General features: G+C 43.4%; 1 long non-coding RNA gene across 1 annotated transcript; it reads right to left on the bottom strand.

Moving 5' to 3' along the window:
- Positions 1–945: 945 nt before the first annotated feature.
- Positions 946–18,009, bottom strand: LOC109284399 (uncharacterized). Its single transcript, XR_002091848.2, has 3 exons — positions 17,023–18,009; positions 16,664–16,790; positions 946–9,733 (listed from the first exon to the last, which is right to left on the bottom strand). It is a non-coding gene; the product is annotated as an uncharacterized LOC109284399 (long non-coding RNA).
- Between the last annotated feature and the right edge of the window lie 565 nt (positions 18,010–18,574).

Below are 18,574 nucleotides of genomic sequence, written 5' to 3'. Positions count from 1 at the left end.
ACAGTGTCCCAGGATCTTTCTGGCTGCTGCGATCACCCTACTGGCCTGCCATCCTGACCGTTGCCTGGCTCATAGCGATCTCACTCCACCCGGCTCTCCCATGACCAGCGACTGCCTGCTTGCCCACAGTGTGCCCTCCCAGGGCCATCGCCACTGTACAGCTGCCATTGCCAGGAACACCGATAAGTGGCTCCAGGATACCACTGGGGCTGCTGTTGCCCTCCTGGTCCTCCAGCCCTGCTGCCTTTTGAACCACCACGCCAGCCACCACTGGTGGGAGCACCTTGTCCAGCACATTTGCTACTATAAGCAGTGGCTGGACAGCTTTTGGATAACCCAGGGCACCTGGTGGGATCTGCTCCACCAGCTTCGGCCCCACCTGGAATGGGAGGACACTGGCACGCACCCAGCCCTCCCCACCAACACTCACTTGGCCCTGGTGCTGGTGAAGCTAGTCAGGCCCACCAGTCTCCAGTATGTGAAGCATCTGTTTGACATAGACAAGGCCACCACTGGGGAGGCCATCCTGGAGGTGTGTGGTGCTACCCAGACAGCATCCTGGCAGATCCCATCCTCTGTGTCTGCAATTCCCAGGCAGTGGTGGAAGGTTTCCATGCACTGGGGTTCCCCCCATTCTGGGGAGGGCTGGGGAGAGCTGTTCTATGAGGCCTGGGTAGAAGAGGTGTGGCATATGGAGGCAGCCTTTCAGTGGGAACATCTCCTGTGATGGCAGCAATGAGTCCCCCTTGGTGAGGCCCCAGGAGAGGTGTGCACCTGCCAGCAGGGGGTACCAAGTGTGGGAGGCACTAGACTACCACCTCCTGTAGCACTCCCTGCTCTAGCCTGCCTGCACCACCACCCACAGACCCCCTTCCGCCTGAACACCCCCAGCACCACTCTTATGGCAAGCACATGTCCAAAGAAGAAACCTTTATTTCCCTCATAACATATACCCCCTACCTGTCTCTGTATGCTCCTCAACACACATAGCCTCCTCCCTGCTTCCCCCTCAGCAAACAGAGCTTCTCCACCACCCTCCCCACCTACCAACAATAAGAAACCCTCTTCCCAGTGTGAAAACTATTTACAAAGTCTTTGTTTTAGTGTCCTGGAGTTGGGGGCTATGTGGTGGGGGTGCTTAAGGAGCAGAGCCTGGGGGCAGGTGGTCAGCACCCTGGCCTCTGCCAGTTCCCCTGTGGGTCCACACACTGTAGTGACTGTGGTGGTTGGGGGGCTTGTCCAGGGGTGACAGTGCCTGGGACTCCTTTGGGGTGAGCAGCTCCCTCTCAAGCTGGTAGAGTACAGGCCCAACGGGGCTGATGTCCAGTCCTTGTGCCACTCCAGGCAGCTCTGACTCTATGTGCATGTGGGGCTGGGGTGAACAGCAGCCCTTGGCTCAGGCAGGTGGTAGTGGACCTGGGATGGGGGCCAGGCCAGGGGCTTCTGCAGGTGGGAAAAAGCAAAGGACCTCCTCCCACGCCTAGGCAAGGGCCTGCTGTGGGGTGGCAGGTGGCTTCCAGGGGGCCTATTGGGCTAGGGATGGGGACTGGGCAGTGGGTGACATGAATGAGACCTTCTGGCCCAGGACAGTGTCCATGATCTGACTGTCATCATCCATCACCTTCACTGCCCAGCCCTGCATGACATTCTGGTCCTGTAGGATCTGGATCCACTTCCTGTCCAGGGCCAGGAGCTCACCCTGGAATGCTAAGTCCTTTGCCCACAACCTATACTGGTGGGCCAGGTCCTCCTCCTGCCACTTTTCCTTCTGGCCTAGGTCCTCTTCCCTTTAGGCCCGGGCAGTCTACTCCCACTTCTCAGCCGCTGCCACCAGCCACTGGAGGAGGAGGGTCTGGTCCTGCATGCACCTCTGGTGCAGCCAGCACATCCAAAGGACCCCAGCAGTGTGTGGCAGCATCCCTGACCTGGCATCTGTGCTGGGCCTACAGAGCCAAGAGACAGAAGCCTTTTGTGAGAGTTTGCAACATTTCAGAGATAAGATGTTCTGTACCAGTGGTCATGCACTGCCCCGCCTCAGATTGGGGGTTGGTTGTCCACAGGTGCCCAGAAACCATGGTAAATTGAGTGGGCAGGCCCAGGCCCAGATGGTCACTAGTTAATCTCCCTCATCCCTGATCACTCTGCTGGGGCCAGTGACTCACTGGGTGCTGGCCATAGGCAGCCTGCCTCCTCTGCCCTGTTTCCAGGACAAGACAGGCCAGGCTTCTGGCAGCACCTGCTGCCATGGTTCCAGACTCTGCTTCCCCCCCCTCCCTTTACAGGCCAACTGCTGTGTTGTGCTGCTGAGCAGCCCATGGTGCCCAGACTTGGGGGGCGTGGGGCTCCCAAGAGATCTGTCTAGGTAATGGCATGATACTACCTCCCATCTCACTCCGCTGTTACTCACACAAGTGTTGCAGAACTCCTGAAGACATATTGCAGAACCCCAGGTCTCTCTCTCCTGACCAGTTTGAAAACTACTAACCCAGAGTGTTAGCTCTTTGTAGCAGGGACCATTTTATCTTAGCTGTTTACAGTGTCTTGTCTCTGAGTTTGACTAAGACCTCTGCAACATTAATAGCAATAAGTAACCAGCATGCAGAACAACTCACAATGCTACCTCATACCAACAAGAGCTGTATGACAGAGCATGATTTTCAAGCAACTGATATCCATCTATCAAAACTCTACAACTTCTTAAAGCATGAATAGACTTTGAACACATTGGATTCAGGATATAATGATAAAGTATCGTGAATGCACTTAATCCCCTTTTAAAAGGTCATCAAAACAAAAGCTCCATTTTGATTTGGATAGAATTTCCAAGGAACAAAGTTCATATATAAATACTACAACATACAAATAATAGAAGAACCAGACTGGATCACCATGAAGAATAGTTGTGAATATGACGTGTTTTTAAACAGTGTCCATATATTCTAAGCTTAAGTGATGCATACTTAACAGTCAGGCTTCTGGATTACTACAACAGTAGTAAATAAATATTTTATTAGGAGAAATCTTGGGAACCAACAAAAATGGCTTTTCTGGCATTAAGATTTGATAATGTTTCCTCTGATAAAATGTCATTGGCTTAACCTGTCTTTCTTCTCTTTAATAACTTTCAGAGGCTCATTAGTCCAAGAGGAAATAAGCTTTAAAACTCAAACCACATGCCACATTTCAAAGAACAAAAAAAGTACAGACTTGCAATGTCAAAAGGTATTTCAGTTAAAAAAAGAGTTAAAAAGGTGTTGGAAATACTCTTTTCAAATGGAAAAAAAATGCATGTGATCTCAAGGCTGTGGCTCCTATTAAACTGCTTATAATGGGATTTTTCAAGGATAACATGCTAGTGAATTCTTGCCTTTGAAAAATAATTTTTAATTTGTTTAATAGTGAGCTTCCTTATATTTGAGCTTTCCTCAAATCAACACCTAATATACAAACACTGTCTCTGAAAGAGAGAGAGAGAGAGATTTTTTATTTTAACTGCATATGAGTCTACCTCCCTATTGCAAACCTATATCATAAGGGTATATAGAAAATTATTATTGACATCAGAAATGGATGTACTGGCTTGTAACAGGGATTGGTTTCAATCACTATAAAACACCAAATTTGTGTCTGTAGTGCCCAGAGGCCTCCACTTGTGCTACACTTTGCAATACTACCATTCCCTTCCCCTCAACAATACTGATCTCAATACTAATTTGCACCATGCTTAGTAAAACAGACCCCTGCAAGATGAGATGGGAGAATCCAAGACCCTACTAACTTCTCTGGTGTGTTCAGGGACAGGCAGAAGAGCTACAACATTCTCTGCTCTTTTCTAGGATCATGTCCCTTTCCCTTGCATACCTATAAGACTCCTAGGACCACCAATCTCACATACAAGCCTTCCAGGATTTTCTTCACCCTTTAAAGTCCCATTTTCTCACCCTCAAACAATCTCTCTACAGATGCTTCTAGTTTTCTCTCTTCCAATGAAATCATGCAGTTTCCCCACAGGTTTTGTCTTAGGGCTATGTTACATGTTGCACTTAGGACATGTTAACTGAACTTAAAATGCAAGTGCCCATGCATTCAAGTACTAAAACACATGCTAAGGGCAATTGTATTTTACAAAAAGTTGTGACTTTCCCCAGGAGTATCTCCAGATCATAGTAAGGAACATGTGCTCATGATTCTGCATATTCTTGCAGTCCCCCATCCCCTCTGGGCTTTCTAACCAGTGTGCCCCAGTGGCAACATGGTATCACAGCCAGCCCAGGGTCCAATCAGCAAAGGGTCTCTGTTGCTAGGATAGGGACAGACAACCAAATTATTGTTAGCCCCAGCCCTAGCACTGTGCTGGAATTGGTTCAAGACTCGGGTAAGGTGCCATGGCCTGGACCAACAACCAGTGAGCTGTGCACGTTAGAGATCTTGGTAAACATTATTATGCTTCTACCTTCAGATTTAACACGTACTAAGTGATCTCTTCCATGTCCATCTCAGTACTGATCAGGCTCAACCATGTTTACTTAATAAGATCTGGTAAACCATGGAGACTTTGATTCCCTCAGGGAACTGATGGACAGGATTCCTTGGGAGGCCAATCTTAGAAGGAAAGGAGTCTAGAAGAGCTGGTTGTATTTTAAAGAAACCTTAATGAGGGCACAGGAAGAAACTATCCTGATGTGTAGGAAGAATAGCAAATGTGGCAAACAACCAGCTTGGCTTAGCAGAGAACTCTTCGGTGAGATTAACACAAAAAGGAAGCTTATAAGAAGTGGAAACTTGGACAAACAACTTGGGAGGAGTATAAGAAAATTGCTTGGGCACGCAGGGATGAAGTCAGGAAGGCCAAAACGCAATTGGAGTTGCAGCTAGCAAGGGACATGAGGGGTAACAAGAAGGGTTTCTACAAGTTTGTTAGCAACAAGAGGAAGGTCAGGGAAAGTGTGGATCTCTTACTGAATGGGGGAGGCAGCCTAGTGACAGATGATGAGGAAAAGGCTGAAGTATTCAATGACATTTTACCTTGGTCTTTACAGGCAAGGTCAGCTCCCAGACTACTGTACTGGGCAACACAGTTTGGGGAGTAGCTGAGCAGCCCTCAGTGGTGAAAGAAGAGGTTAGGGACTATTTAGAAAAGCTGGACATGTACAAGTCATAGATTTCACAGATTTCATAGACATCAGGGCTGGAAGGGACCTTGGAAGATCATTGAGTCCAGCCCCCTGCCCGAAGGGCAGGAAGTCAGCTGGGGTCATAGGATCCCAGCAAGATAAGCATCCAATTTACTCTTGAAGGTGTTCAATGTAGGTGCTTGAACCACCTCCGATGGCAGGCTATTCCAGACCTTGGGGGCTCAGACAGTAAAGAAATTCTTCCTTATATCCAGCCTGAAATGGTCTTGCAATAGTTTATAACCGTTCAACCTCATCATCCCTTGGGCGCTCTGGTGAACACATGTTCCCCCAGATACTGGTGGTCACCCCTGATAAACTTATAGGTGGCCATCAGATCACCCCTGAGCCTGCGCTTTTCCAGGCTAAAGAGCCCCATGGCTCTCAGCCTGTCGTCGTAAGGTCTGTTTTCCTGACCTCTGATCATGTGCATGGCTCTTCTCTGGACTCTTTCAAGCTTCTCCACATCCTTTTTGAATTGTGGAGCCCAAAGCTGGATGCAGTACAACAACTGCAGCCTCACCAAGGCTGAGTACAAGGGGAGAATGACGTTCCGGGATTTGCTTGAGAAGCATCTATGGATGCAAGCCAGCATTTTGGTAGCTTTACTAGCTGCAGCATTGCATTGCAGGCTCATGTTCATCTTGTAGTCAATGATGACCCCCAAGCCTTTTTCTTCCATAGTACTAGCCAGTGTAGCACTGCCGAGCCTATAAGGATGCTGCAGGTTTTTCCTCCCAAGGTGGAGAACCTTGCATTTTTCAGTGTTAAAGTCCATGGGGCCAGATGCAATACATCTGAAGGTGCTGAGGGAGCTGACTGATGTGATTGAAGAGCTGCTGGCCATTATCTTTGAAAACTCATGGTGAATTGGGGAGGTCCCAGGTGATTTGAAAAGGGAAAATATAGTGCCCATCTTTAAGAAAGGGAAGAAGAAGGATCCAGGGAACTACAGACCAGTTAGTCTCACCTCAGTCCCCAGAAAAGAGCAGATCTTCAAAGAATCCATTTCTAATTGCTTGGAAGAGAAGAAGGTGATTAAGAATCGTCAGCATGGAGTCACCACATGCAAGTCATTCCTGACCAACCTGATTCCCTTCTATGATTGGATAACTGGCTCTGTGGATGTGGGGAAAGAAGTGGACAAAATATACCTTGACTTTAGCAAGGCTTTTGATACTGTCACCGATAGTATACTTGCAAGCAAGCTGATGAAGTATGGGTTGGATAAATGAACTGTAAGGTGGATAGGAACTGGCTACATTGTTGGACTTAATGGGTAGGAATCAATGACTCAATGTCTAGCTGGCAGCCAGTATCAAGTGGAGTACCCTAGTGCTCAGTCCTGGGGCCAGTTTTGTTCAATCTTCTTTAACGATCTAGAAAATGGGATGGAGTGTACCCTCAGCAAGTTTGAGGATGACACCAATCTGGGGGAAGTAGTAGTTATGCTGGGGGTTAGAGCTAGGATTCAGAGTGATCTAGACAAATTGGAGGGTTGGGCCAAAAGAAATCTCATGAGGTTCAACAAGGACAAGTGCAAAATTCTGCACTTAGGATGAAACAATCCCACGAACTGGTACTGGCTGGGGGCTGACTGGCTGGACATGAGCTCTGCAGAAAAAGACCTGGCAGTTACAGTGGACAATAAGCTGAATATGCTAAGAGTGTGCCCCTGTTGCCAAGAAGGCTAATGGCATACTGGGCTGCAATGGTAAGAGTGTTTCCAGCAGGTCAAGGGAAGTGATTATTCCCCTTTATTCAGCACGGGTGAGGACACATCTGGAGTACTGTGTTCAGTTTTGGGGCCCCCACTACAAAAAGGATATGGAGAAATTGGAAAGTCCAGTGGAGAGCAACAAAAATGGTTAGGAGATTAGGGCACATGACTTCTGAGGAGAGGCTAAGGGAACTGAATTTATTCAGTCTGGAGAGAGAGGACTGAGAGAGGATTTAATAGCAGTCTTCAACTGCCTGAAGGGTGGTTCCAAAGAGGATGGAGCGAGACTGTTCTTGGTGGTGGCAGATGACAGAACGAGGAGCAATGGTCTCAAGCTGAAGCAAGAGAGGTTTAGGTTGGATATTAGAAAATCTTTCTCGCTAGGAGGATGGTGAATCTCCATTCTTGGAAGTTTTTAAGGCCCAGCTTGACAAAGCCCTGGCTGGGATGATTTAGTTGGGGCTGGTCCTGCTTTGAGCAGGGGGTTGGACTAGATGATCTCCTGAGGTCCCTTCCAACCCTAATTTTCTATGATTCTGTGGTCTTAGATCCTATTGCAAGTGAGCATCCCACTTAAATCCATTTATCCGAGAAGTTTGTAGCTTGTTATTATTTGGTTTTCATGGAAGATTTTCCAAGTATGTTATGCTGCATTACTAATAAAGTGGACCCTAAATCTACAAACACACATACATTCTTGGCATTGGAGTAAATTAAATTAAGCTGAGGAGTTCCTGTCACTTTGGCTTAAGTGTTTCCAAGATGTTTCTAATTAGAGTAGTCTAATTTCCTTCCAGTACTATGACTACTATTGCTGCTAGTACCTTTTTGTCCTAAGTGGTTCAGGGCCCTGAAGGTTGTTTCCATTAGAAAGAGTCATTAATGATTTAGTTGAATATTTTTTGAAGAAGTTCAATTTTTTTGAACACAGAAGGAATCCAACAGCAGAACATACTGTCTTTCCTCAGAGCTCAAACCTCTTTCAGTTAATGCTCTGCCCAAAGGATCACTCTTAAGTCTTTTCTCAGAGTCACACTCTCAATGCTTATTTGGCTTTTTGCTGTTTCTCTGCTTCTGTACTGCTTTCTCCTGGTTCTCACACACATACATCTGCTCAGAATATTGCTCTGAAAAACTCTCTACTAGGCAGCTTTGTCTAGGAAGGTGGTATGTGTCGGTGTTTTAGGTGGAAACTACTACTGTTCATAAAAGAGCATGTTTCTTGTAGCTATCCTAAATGAAAGGTGGGTGTATTTACCAGCTTCAGTGATGTTTCACCCAGCCCACAATAATAATAATATAATCGCAGCAACCGGAAACACCAATCAGGATTAGGGAATCATAGTACTGTATAATCATGGTGGAAGATAGGGTCCCTTTCCAAAAGAAGCTGTAATCTCACCTAAAGACATAGCAAGTGTGTGTAAGAAACAAACAAACAAAAAGGGAAGGGGCACGTGGGTTTCAGTGACAGAGGCCGCGTTTATATGGTACACTGACTGCATAGTTGTTACTGTGCCAACATTTAGTACTTGCATACCCAAGTACTAAATGACTGCACAGTAACTGGCATTACTACACAGTAGCATCCCTGCACGGCTTCCTGATGATGCTGACTGCATAGTAGCGTTGCATCACAATTTGTGCCCCGCGACGCTACTGCACAGTAGTAACGAGCTACTGCACAGCAAGCATCTCATGTAGACATGGTCAGATACACATAATTTTGCCTTTGAAAAATTAAGTGTAAATAAATCATTATCAGTACATAAGGCAGATGCCAGCATTTCTCAATGACCATTAAGTCTGCAGTTGGTAATTTCCCAAAAGCATCATATACAATAGGATATTATGCCTATTGAAAGTCAGCTACTGAAAGAGTATCACATGTATTTCTACAGGTACCAGTCTGAGGAGGAAAGGGGAAGGCAGTTACGTTTTGCAGGATACATGACTGCAGTGCAGTGCTCAGTACAGCAGGCCTCTCTTCCTATACAAGGTAAAATGTCAATAGAAGCATGTTTCTAAGTCACGTTACACAGGGGATCTAAGAGGTTTAGTGCCCTTGAATGTTTGGCATTCCTTTTAAGTCTGTAGATCCAAAAATGTTCTAAATCCCTCATGTTTATTTGAATAGATGTTGGCAGGATAATTAAATGCCCCCCCTTCAAACATCCTGTTTGAAATATTAAACAGTAATTACCTTACTTGTTCCTTTTGTGCAGGAGGGAGCCACCTGACTGCCTGCTTTCATTTGCTCAGAAGCAGATGCAAAGGCTGCAGTGCATTTCTGTTCACACATTTTTTTCCCATGAGAAAGTAAGCATTGTTTGAAGCAAGGTATTTCTCCCAACTTACACACACAGCCACTGCTTGTTTCAGAGAGCCATCAACTAATTTGAGGAACCTCTCCAAATGACTCTCCAAACAGAAATGTCTTTCATAAGTTTCCGGGTCAGTAGCCCTCAGTAACCCAGGATAACTATTCTAGTCCTGGAGGCACTAAAATAGCTCCATATAAATAGAAACAGTTTCTATATCATATTGTTGCCTGAAGCACAGCATTCAACACCTCCCTGCACATTAAAATATCTCTTCATGGCATAATTGTACACAGAATAGCATCTTTTCTCAGATGGAATTTCTTTGGTTTGTTGATTTTCTTTAATGTCATTGCTTGATTTACAGAGATGTCTACTTTTTTCCTCTGGCTTGGAACTTTAAATGGATAGTTGTAATAATGCCCATGGATGGCCTCTTCCTCCCCGTTCCATTTGTATCTCTTTAGAAGCTGAAGTGCATCCAATGGAGCCTCATGAAGTGCATCTATTGTGCAGCGCTTTTTGAGAAAGAGAAAGAAAAATAGTAGCAGACATTTCTACATAATAGTATTCAGCTTCCCTAGCCCTATCTTTGAATATCATCTTTCTTTCTTATTAGGAAAGTTGTAGAAACAAAAATATACTGCTTACGTTTCATTGTTGTCGTATTCACCTCATATAAGGATTTAAGTCCCGACCAGTCTTTCAAAGTTGATGAGATTTTTCCATTGATTTCTACGGTCTTTGCATGAAAACCTTGTGGTACCCACATATCTAGCATTTCCTATGTACCAAAACAGTTTCGCAAATGATTTCATTTGGGCATCATTTGAATCTATAGAGTTGCTGTGGTTATTAAGGGTACCTGAGTACAGGTTGGTGTCCTAATTCAAATTAAGACAAAACTAATTGATAAATCAAACATTTCTGACTTTCTCCTAATCTCCTTTCCTCACAGTTTCCCTTTCCTTTACTTGTAGCACTCACAGAATGGAAATCTGGCTATATGAATTTAATGGGAGATTTGTCATTGTCCTCAAAATGGAGTTAGATTTTTATCCAATTAATGGGAACAGTCTATACAACGTTAGAAGTCTCTTATTGAAGAGATTTCTTAATACAGTTTTCTGTGTACATTGCTTTCTGAAAACTCCTGACAAAACCCCTTGCTTTAAATCCTAAGGTAATTCAGGTAGTTGGTTTAATCTAGACAATTAGAAGATAATTTGGAGCAGGTAATTTATATTAAAAACATATGCTCATAACGTGATTCAGGCATAACATTCTAAGGTTAGGATTTTCAAAAGCACCTAGGCACAAGGTTCATCAACTGTCAGTAAGACATTTGATGTCATTTATAAGCTTTAGAAAATCCTACTTTAATGCTTAAGAGCATACTTCAGTCTCTCACAAAATAAAGTATTTTTCCCATACAATGGAATTGGTAATTATTCCAAAATTATATTTTGGAAAAATTATTTTATTGCAAATATTCTTAAATCTGCCATATATAGTGACGGAAAAGCTTTCTAGTTACATCTTCTACAGAAGAAGTGTTGGAAAAAAGGATAATATTAATCTTTAATCTGCCTGTCTAACACAGTTCTGTCACAAACCAAGGGTGTGATTTTTGTTTTGTGAGTGCTTCAGCACTGCTAAATTGTTCCCGCTAAATTGCAGCTTCTTTGCACGGTGGAGTTTTCTGCTGCAGAGGAGAACCCCGGTGCAAAAGAGTTCCCGCCATTTGTATTATAATTTGAGCCCCATTATTGGCTTGTGTTAAATTATTCCTACGTGGCAGCTAATGATTGGCTTGCTAGCTGTATAAAAAGCTTGAGTGGTTTCCGCCCAAGTTGGAGGACTCCACGAACACCAGGAGGAGCAGACTTCACACTGTGTGAAGATCTCTAAGTGCTGCGGAGCCTATTGGACCCAGCGTATTTCAAGCAGGCAACAGGGGTCTGATCAGCCTCTAGCCTCTCCCCGTCACCGAGCGCAATCCTCGACGTATCCCTTTCCCTGTGCGCAAAAGGATCCACAGAGCCTCAACAACTCCGTGGGAGAGATCCGAATATTGTCTGAGTCCTCAAACGAGGATTTAAGCGGAGCTGTGCCTGGGAAACTGTCCAGCCTACACCGCAACCATCTTCGGTGTAAGTAAACAATCTTGAATCAACCATTACACGTCCATAACTAATTCTAGCGCCGCCTGCTTTCTCCGACCCGCGCGTGCCCAGGCTGCTGACCACAGCCCACCGCATGCCCCCGAGGGCCTCGGACCGCTCCTGGCCCGCACAAGTTCTGTCTAAAAACTATAGCTAATCTGCGCAACTCCTTATACTGTTCTGAAAAGATGCTGTTCTCAGGCAGGTGTCTGAATTCTGAGAACCAAGTAAAAGGACATTGAAATTGCTCCTTAATGCTTTGATAGTTAATGAATAATATTCCCAGTCTTCTTAATTTCTTTTATAGATTAGTTTGATCGCATAAGGGTACATACAGACAACTGTGGAGGTAGGGGAGATTAGAGTGCATTAAAAATGGCCACCTGATCTAACTTAGCTTGCTCAGGTGTGGACCCTACACTTAGATCCCTAGTTAGGTAGATCTAAGTGTGAACTGTACAAAAGTTCAGGAATGTTAGACAGGTTTAAAAATGGCTCACTTGATCTAAGTACCTCTGAGGTAGTCTAACTTTGATCAGTGTCACTGGATCTGATCTAACCGAACTTCTGTACAATTCCCAGTAGGGCTGTGCGAGGCTTCGGACCATGCTTTGGATCCAGAGAAGCTTCAGACCGGTGTCCAAAGCAGCATGTCTGGATCAAAGCAGTGGTTTCTTTAGGCTTTCTGAAGTGGTTCAGAGCTTTACCTTATGTCTAGCTTCAGCTTCTGATCCCTGACTTGTCCCAACCTTGGATACAGCTCCTGAATCCAGTTCTAATCCCAGACCCCTCCAGACTCCTTCCTGGTCCCTGGGAAACTAACCAAGATGTCTTATCACTAGGCAATACTGCCCATGTCCTGGTTCCCTATAAACCACTCCACTCACATAATACAAGCACAAAGCTTATTATTGAACCATAACCATACTACAATATGCAACATATAAAAACCAAGGGAGACAAAGGCATTATTAATACTGTCTACTACAATTGCAGAGAATTGGTCAATATATGGTCAGAAGATCCTAGGAAGAAGAGCATATTTCAGGCTACAGAAGAAAGCAAAATCTCCCACAATCCATGCCAATCTCACCAGGAAGAAAAAAAAAATCCTTCTTGACCACAAATCTGGTAACAGATTTGACCCTGAGCAAAAAAGTAAGTTCCTCCACAGTTATATCCACAAATCATTTATAAGATTTTGGAAGAAGCACCAGCTCATCTAAGTCAAAACTCCCAGTTTAGGTATGGTAAAAGTTGAAAACTTCAGGGAGAGGTGAAAACCTCTCATAAAAATGAATATAAGGTGTTCATGAGGAAAAAGAAAATTATTCCTGACTCCTGTAGATGGCTTGAAAATGTTCTGAAACATATGAAAGAGAACAGAGAAGAGTTACATCTCAACTGTAAGACAGTGAATTCACATATCACCTACAGTAATTGCTGATTCCCCAACCGAATCCTAAAATATTAGGCCTCCTATTAACTTGCTAAATTCCATCTTGAACCAGGTAGGGCTCTTTGTCCTTCCTGCTTGCTCAGTCCATTCCAAAGCTTCGTTCCTCTACTAGTTAAAAATCTTATTTCCAATTTAAATATATTCATTGACCAGATTAAAATCCTTGATCTTATTCCACAAGTTCTTCTCCTTCCTTGATGTTCACCTTGTGAATGCGTTTGTACAAAGTAAGCATATACCTTCTCAACCTTCATTTTGTTAAGCAACCTGAGCTCGTTAAAGTTCCTCTCATAAATTCTCCACTGCCTTAGCCATCTTAGGCTGCATCTAGGCAAGTGCAGCCATGAGATGTGTGGCACTGTGGACACGTCTGTGGCACCGCATACCACACATTTAGTTGTTCTCCATGCTGGAAGGGAGCAGTGTAGGGCAGGTTTTTGACCCTTGGATATCTGCAGCACACGTTGCATCGCTGCTAGTTGTCCCCAGGGAACCAAATGTCCACACATATGTGGACGCAGCCTTAGTGTTTTATCTTTGTATCAGTTCCAGCTTAAATTGATCATTTTTGACCAGACCAGAACACAATATTTTAAAAGCCAGGAGCAGTTTCAGGATTTGGCAAAGCGGGTGCAGGAGTACGAACACATGCTGTAGGGGTGGCTACACCCCCTAGTCCCAGTCTCCCATCCTCTCCACATGCAGAGCAGGCAGGGGTAGTCCCTGGGAACTTATTAAAGTCTGGAAACTCGGTAAGAGTCTTGCTTCACTTCCCCTCCCTGGTCAGAGTCCCATCACCTCTCCACCCATCCCCTCCCTCCCTCCCCCATCTGGTCCTGTTGCTTTCTCCACTGTCCTAGAGGTGGGGGAAACTTCACAGGTGCTTCTGCCTTCTCCATCTAGGCTGACCAGGTCTGGGCTTAGTTGGGAATGTGACATGACAGTGGCAGCAGCAGCGTGTGGGTTCCCCCACCTCAGCCTGCCCCCTTCCTGCATTGCAATTGCTACTGCCGTGGTCGCTGTCTCAGCTGAGTCCAGCCCCCATGCAGCCTGACTGGAGTAGCTCCAAAGTTTCCTCCACCCCCAAGACAGCACAAAAGCATCAATGGCAGGAGCTGGTGGGGGGAAACAGGGGAAGGGACATACCTCTGAGCATGGAGGGAAACTGAGAGGATTCTCACCTGCTTTTGGTACTTTAAAAAAGTAATCAAAAGCTCCTGCAGTATGGTCAACTCTGAAAGGAGGTGGGGTATGGTCACACCACTGCACCCCCTCTGGATCCATCCTTGCTAAAAGGGGTTTTATCAGTCCTTGAAAAACTGTGGTAGTGGCTTACCAAAAAATAATCTTGCCTAGAAATGACTTTGCCCTCTTTTCGGCTGCATCATATTGGTGGCACACTAGTGTACCTAGAATTCTCTCCTCCTCTGTTGTCTCCAAATATATTAGTTTCTATCTTAAAGCTTTTCATTAGTCAATAAATACATGACTTCATATCATTATACTTCATACTGTTTATCAAGGCTATGGATTTAGTATAGGTTATCACCATTAAGGTATCAAGGTTAGGTTATCAATTTTTAGGTTATCAAAGTTATCAGTTTTTTTCTGTATAATAACCTGGTCCTTCTCCATAATGGCAATACACTCCAGCTTAGTGTCATCTGCAAATTTCATAATAACACATCCAGTTCCTGCATCAAGTTCACAATGTTAAACGTGATGGGTCCCAGAGCTGTTCCCTGAGGAACATCACTGGTAGCTACTCTCCGTTCTGATAATTCACCTTTGAACAAAGCCCACTTTCACTTTAGCCAAATCTTTACCCACCGCACAATTATATCATTATCTCTTCCCTCTCCAGTTCGTCTAATAATTTCTCAGCTTTGCTCTAGTTTAGGTGCTGTAGGTCCACTGCATAAGTGTTGTCCAAAAAGCCAGTTTTCCTGTCACAGAGATTAGCCAGGTATTACCTCCTTTAGATAAAAATTATTTGTATTTTGTTACATTTTTTGTTTGCTTCCAAATACCTGATTATACATTTATATTTATGCTAAAACTTTGCATAACACTGAAGTCCACTCTTCTAAACTGCCAGTTTGAGATTCTATTCTGTGTGCAGTATAGGCACACAATTGTCCACATGGCTATAGAGCATGCCCAGTAAGCACTGTTCTGTATGTGAATAAATGGTAAAATACAGCAGTTATGGTAAACCATGCTCTAGCATAGAGAACTATACTGAGCCCAAGGGCTTGGCTAACACCTTTCTGAAGGGCCTCCTGATCTGAAAACTTCAGGAAATATAGAATATATCACTTCCCTTGATTGTTCCTATCAAGGAACTGACTGATAAGAATCGCCCTGACTGATAAGAATTTGTGTCTATGTCTCAGTTGAATCTGTTGGATTTAACTTGAAGTCACATATTCTTGTTATGCCTTTCTCCAGTACATTAAAGAAACCATTGTACTTAGGCATTTGTATCTGTGAAAGCACTTATACATTGCAATCAAATCCACACTCAATTTCTTTTTTAATTTAAAAAAAAAATTTTGATGATGGGAATGCTAAAATTGACTTCAGTGAGAGCAGAATTAGGTCACTAATTTAAAACCAGAAATTAGTTTCCTCAACAGGGTTTTTCCTTTATCCTGTGCACCCATCAGCTTGTTATTTTTGGGTTGCTCACATGCTGGGATGAATGTTGACACTGTTTGTTTTTGCTTTTTAGAAAAAAGAAGTTCTAAAGCATTTGCTTTGGGGGAAAACACACAAAGAACAACATGACTTTGGGAAACATAGGAGGAAAAAACATAACAGAGGTTGAATCTCGTATCTGCCAAGAACAACAGAGTTCTTTTAATTTTGTCCACATCTTCTGTAGAAAGAGCTTTTGGGGTAGCTATGTGACATCCACTGCTAAGTATCACTAAAAAGACACCAGACAAACTGGATATCTCCACATGTTCCATATTAGATAATATTTGTCCCTAGATACCTAGTATTCAAGAACTAGATGGTGCAGGCCACATCTACATGAGACACTAACTGCTCACTGGCTTGTTACTACTGCATACTAGCTTGTTACTGCTGTGCAGTAGCATTGCATGGCATAAAATGTGATGTGACACTACTGCACAGTAGTAACGAGTTACTGTGCAGTAGTAATAAGTTACTGTGCAGTCAGCATCACCAAAAAGCCATTCAGAGATACTACTGTGCAAGTAGCTCCAGTTACTGCGCAGTCATTTACTACTTGTGTATGCAAGTACTAAATGATTGTGCAGTAACAACTGTGCAGTCAGTATCTCATGTAGACATGGCCACTGTCAAGATCCTCATAAATGGTAGGGATTATGATCTACTGAACACAACTGAAACCTAACTGGATAACTCTCAAAACTGCTCAGTCAACAATGATGGATGCAATCTAAACAGTGCAGAGATAAAATGAGATGAGCCACTCAAATAAATGTGATACATAGAGTAAAGCCATGATGAATAAAAAATGAAGAACTACAGCAGGCCTAGGAAAGAACACAGAGTAAAAGAGACGGAAGGAGAAAAAAACAAACAAACAGCCTAAAACAAACCCTGATAGTATCTCTTCATCTTGGAGGACATTTTTTTTCATTTTGTCTCAGTGCCCTCCCCTTTAAAAGATGCAACAGGACAACTGGTCTGTCCAAAAGAGATGGGACCCATGACCATCTTGCCAGATTCTGGAGAATGGAGATTTGCATCCCACCATCAATGTCCCATCCACAGACAGACAAATAACAAGAGACAAAGACACATACTTTTAAAAAGGGTGTCCACACCTGTTGCAGGAAGACATGGAGACAGCTGTTTGGATTTCCGCAGCATTATTCTCAGACCATCCACACAACGAGATTGTCAATAGGCAAAATTCCATATACCCAGTTTTCACTGTAAATCATCAACTGGCTGTGTTCCAAGCAAAATTAAAAATAATTATATTTGTGATACATTCCAATGATCTGAACAAACTAGTGTAATAAAAGCAGGAGGGAACAGAAAGTTTAAAAGTAGATGCAAGAAAGCTAAAACCATTGTAGTAGCTCATTTCAGTGAAAAATTTCCTAATGACACACACAGCTTATATCTATTTTCCCCTGTATAAGTGCTTTCTTCTAGAACCAGGAAATAGCAATTTTACATTTTGGTTTTGTTGCAGAGCTCATTTCATATTCCTTGTCTTGATTGGATGGAGCTCTGTTGCAGAGAAGAAGACAGAGGGAGCTGTACATCCTGTTGACTTAGCTCTGAGCTCACATGCTGCAATCTACAGAAAACATCTGGATAAAATTACAAAGCAAAAAGAGTTAAATTACAGAACACATTTAGTGATAATTCCACAGCCTAACATTTGTTAAACAATTTGTACAGATTGATTGGAGTAGTATCATTGTTGCTGTTGTTGTTGTTACTATTTGGGCTGATTTAAGGACAAGAAACCCGTGTGCTTGGATTTTTAACATGAAAATACAGACATGAAGCTTTCAGCAGTTCCTGAAAATTGTCATGTGCATGGCAGCATCCACATGTGAGACACAGCACTGGCTTAGTACATTAATTATCATGATTAAAGAGTTATGTGAGGAGTTAGGCTTGGATTATAGTGGCTGGATAAAATTCAAGACCTTGAGAAGAGTTTTTTTGTGTTTAAAGTCAGAGCTGCTGTCCAAACCAAACACAATAATATACCTGGGTAGGATAAGAATTTCTATGGCTAGAGAAATACCACCTGACCTACCTTATCAAGTGGGAGGCTTGATCACCTGACAAGGAATACAGAGAAAGAAGAGGAGAGCACACTGGGGAATATAAGGGGTGTCTGCTCTTCCAAGGATTCTCCCCCATTGGACAGCCCCTCTTACTGCTGTAAGTTTTACTTTCTAGGCTGTTTAAGCTCATGTGGCCCAGAGCTGCCCCAAGTTGAGGAACCTTAAAAGGTGATTTAAATCATGGTTCCTTTGCAGATTTTCATTCTTCCAGAACAGCATCAAATAAGTAACTGAGAGGGCTACAGTGTGTTTCTGTATTGTAGAGTATCTGAGTATAAAAATTGCAGCTGTAGAAAGGCAAACAGAACTCAGAGGTGAAACCATTTCTATAGATGGCACCATCAGGCATCCCAGATATATTCTTGCTCTTGTACATTTTAATGTATTAAAATCACAACCACTCCACAGCAAAATGTCATTCCTTTATATTTGAGAAACGCCATGCAGCTTCTGCACTCATCATTCTGAAAAGCAAACATCTCCCTAGGCCGTGTATAGAGTTTCTAATTAGAAAAACTCTAAGAAAGATTGATAAACATGTTTTTCACATTTTCAAAAACTTTCTTACCTTTCTTCCTTTTCCCTGTGAGAAAAAATAAGGATAAGTAAAACAGAGAAAGTGAGAACTCCCCAGAAAATCTAAACATGCTGATCAGAGTATTATGTCTAGGAGCTGTTCATGAAGTCACTAATTTAAACTTCCAGGTAACAATCACGTTCCATGGAATGAAAGATTCCCTACATACGGGGTTCACATAGCAAACATTAGCTGCTTGTAATCTAATCTCTAGAGATGGCCCCAAGCTGCAAAATTGTGATACAGAACCAAATCCAGATGAAAACTTGCCCTGAGGTCTGGGATGCTTGGATCCAGGGTTTTGATTTGACCCACCACTGACAAGGGAATCAATCATGAATTTCAGA

This window comes from Alligator mississippiensis, chromosome 1, assembly GCF_030867095.1.
Source record: "Alligator mississippiensis isolate rAllMis1 chromosome 1, rAllMis1, whole genome shotgun sequence".
NCBI classification, from domain to species: Eukaryota; Metazoa; Chordata; order Crocodylia; family Alligatoridae; genus Alligator; species Alligator mississippiensis.
This window is presented reverse-complemented; position numbering and strand designations above follow the sequence as displayed.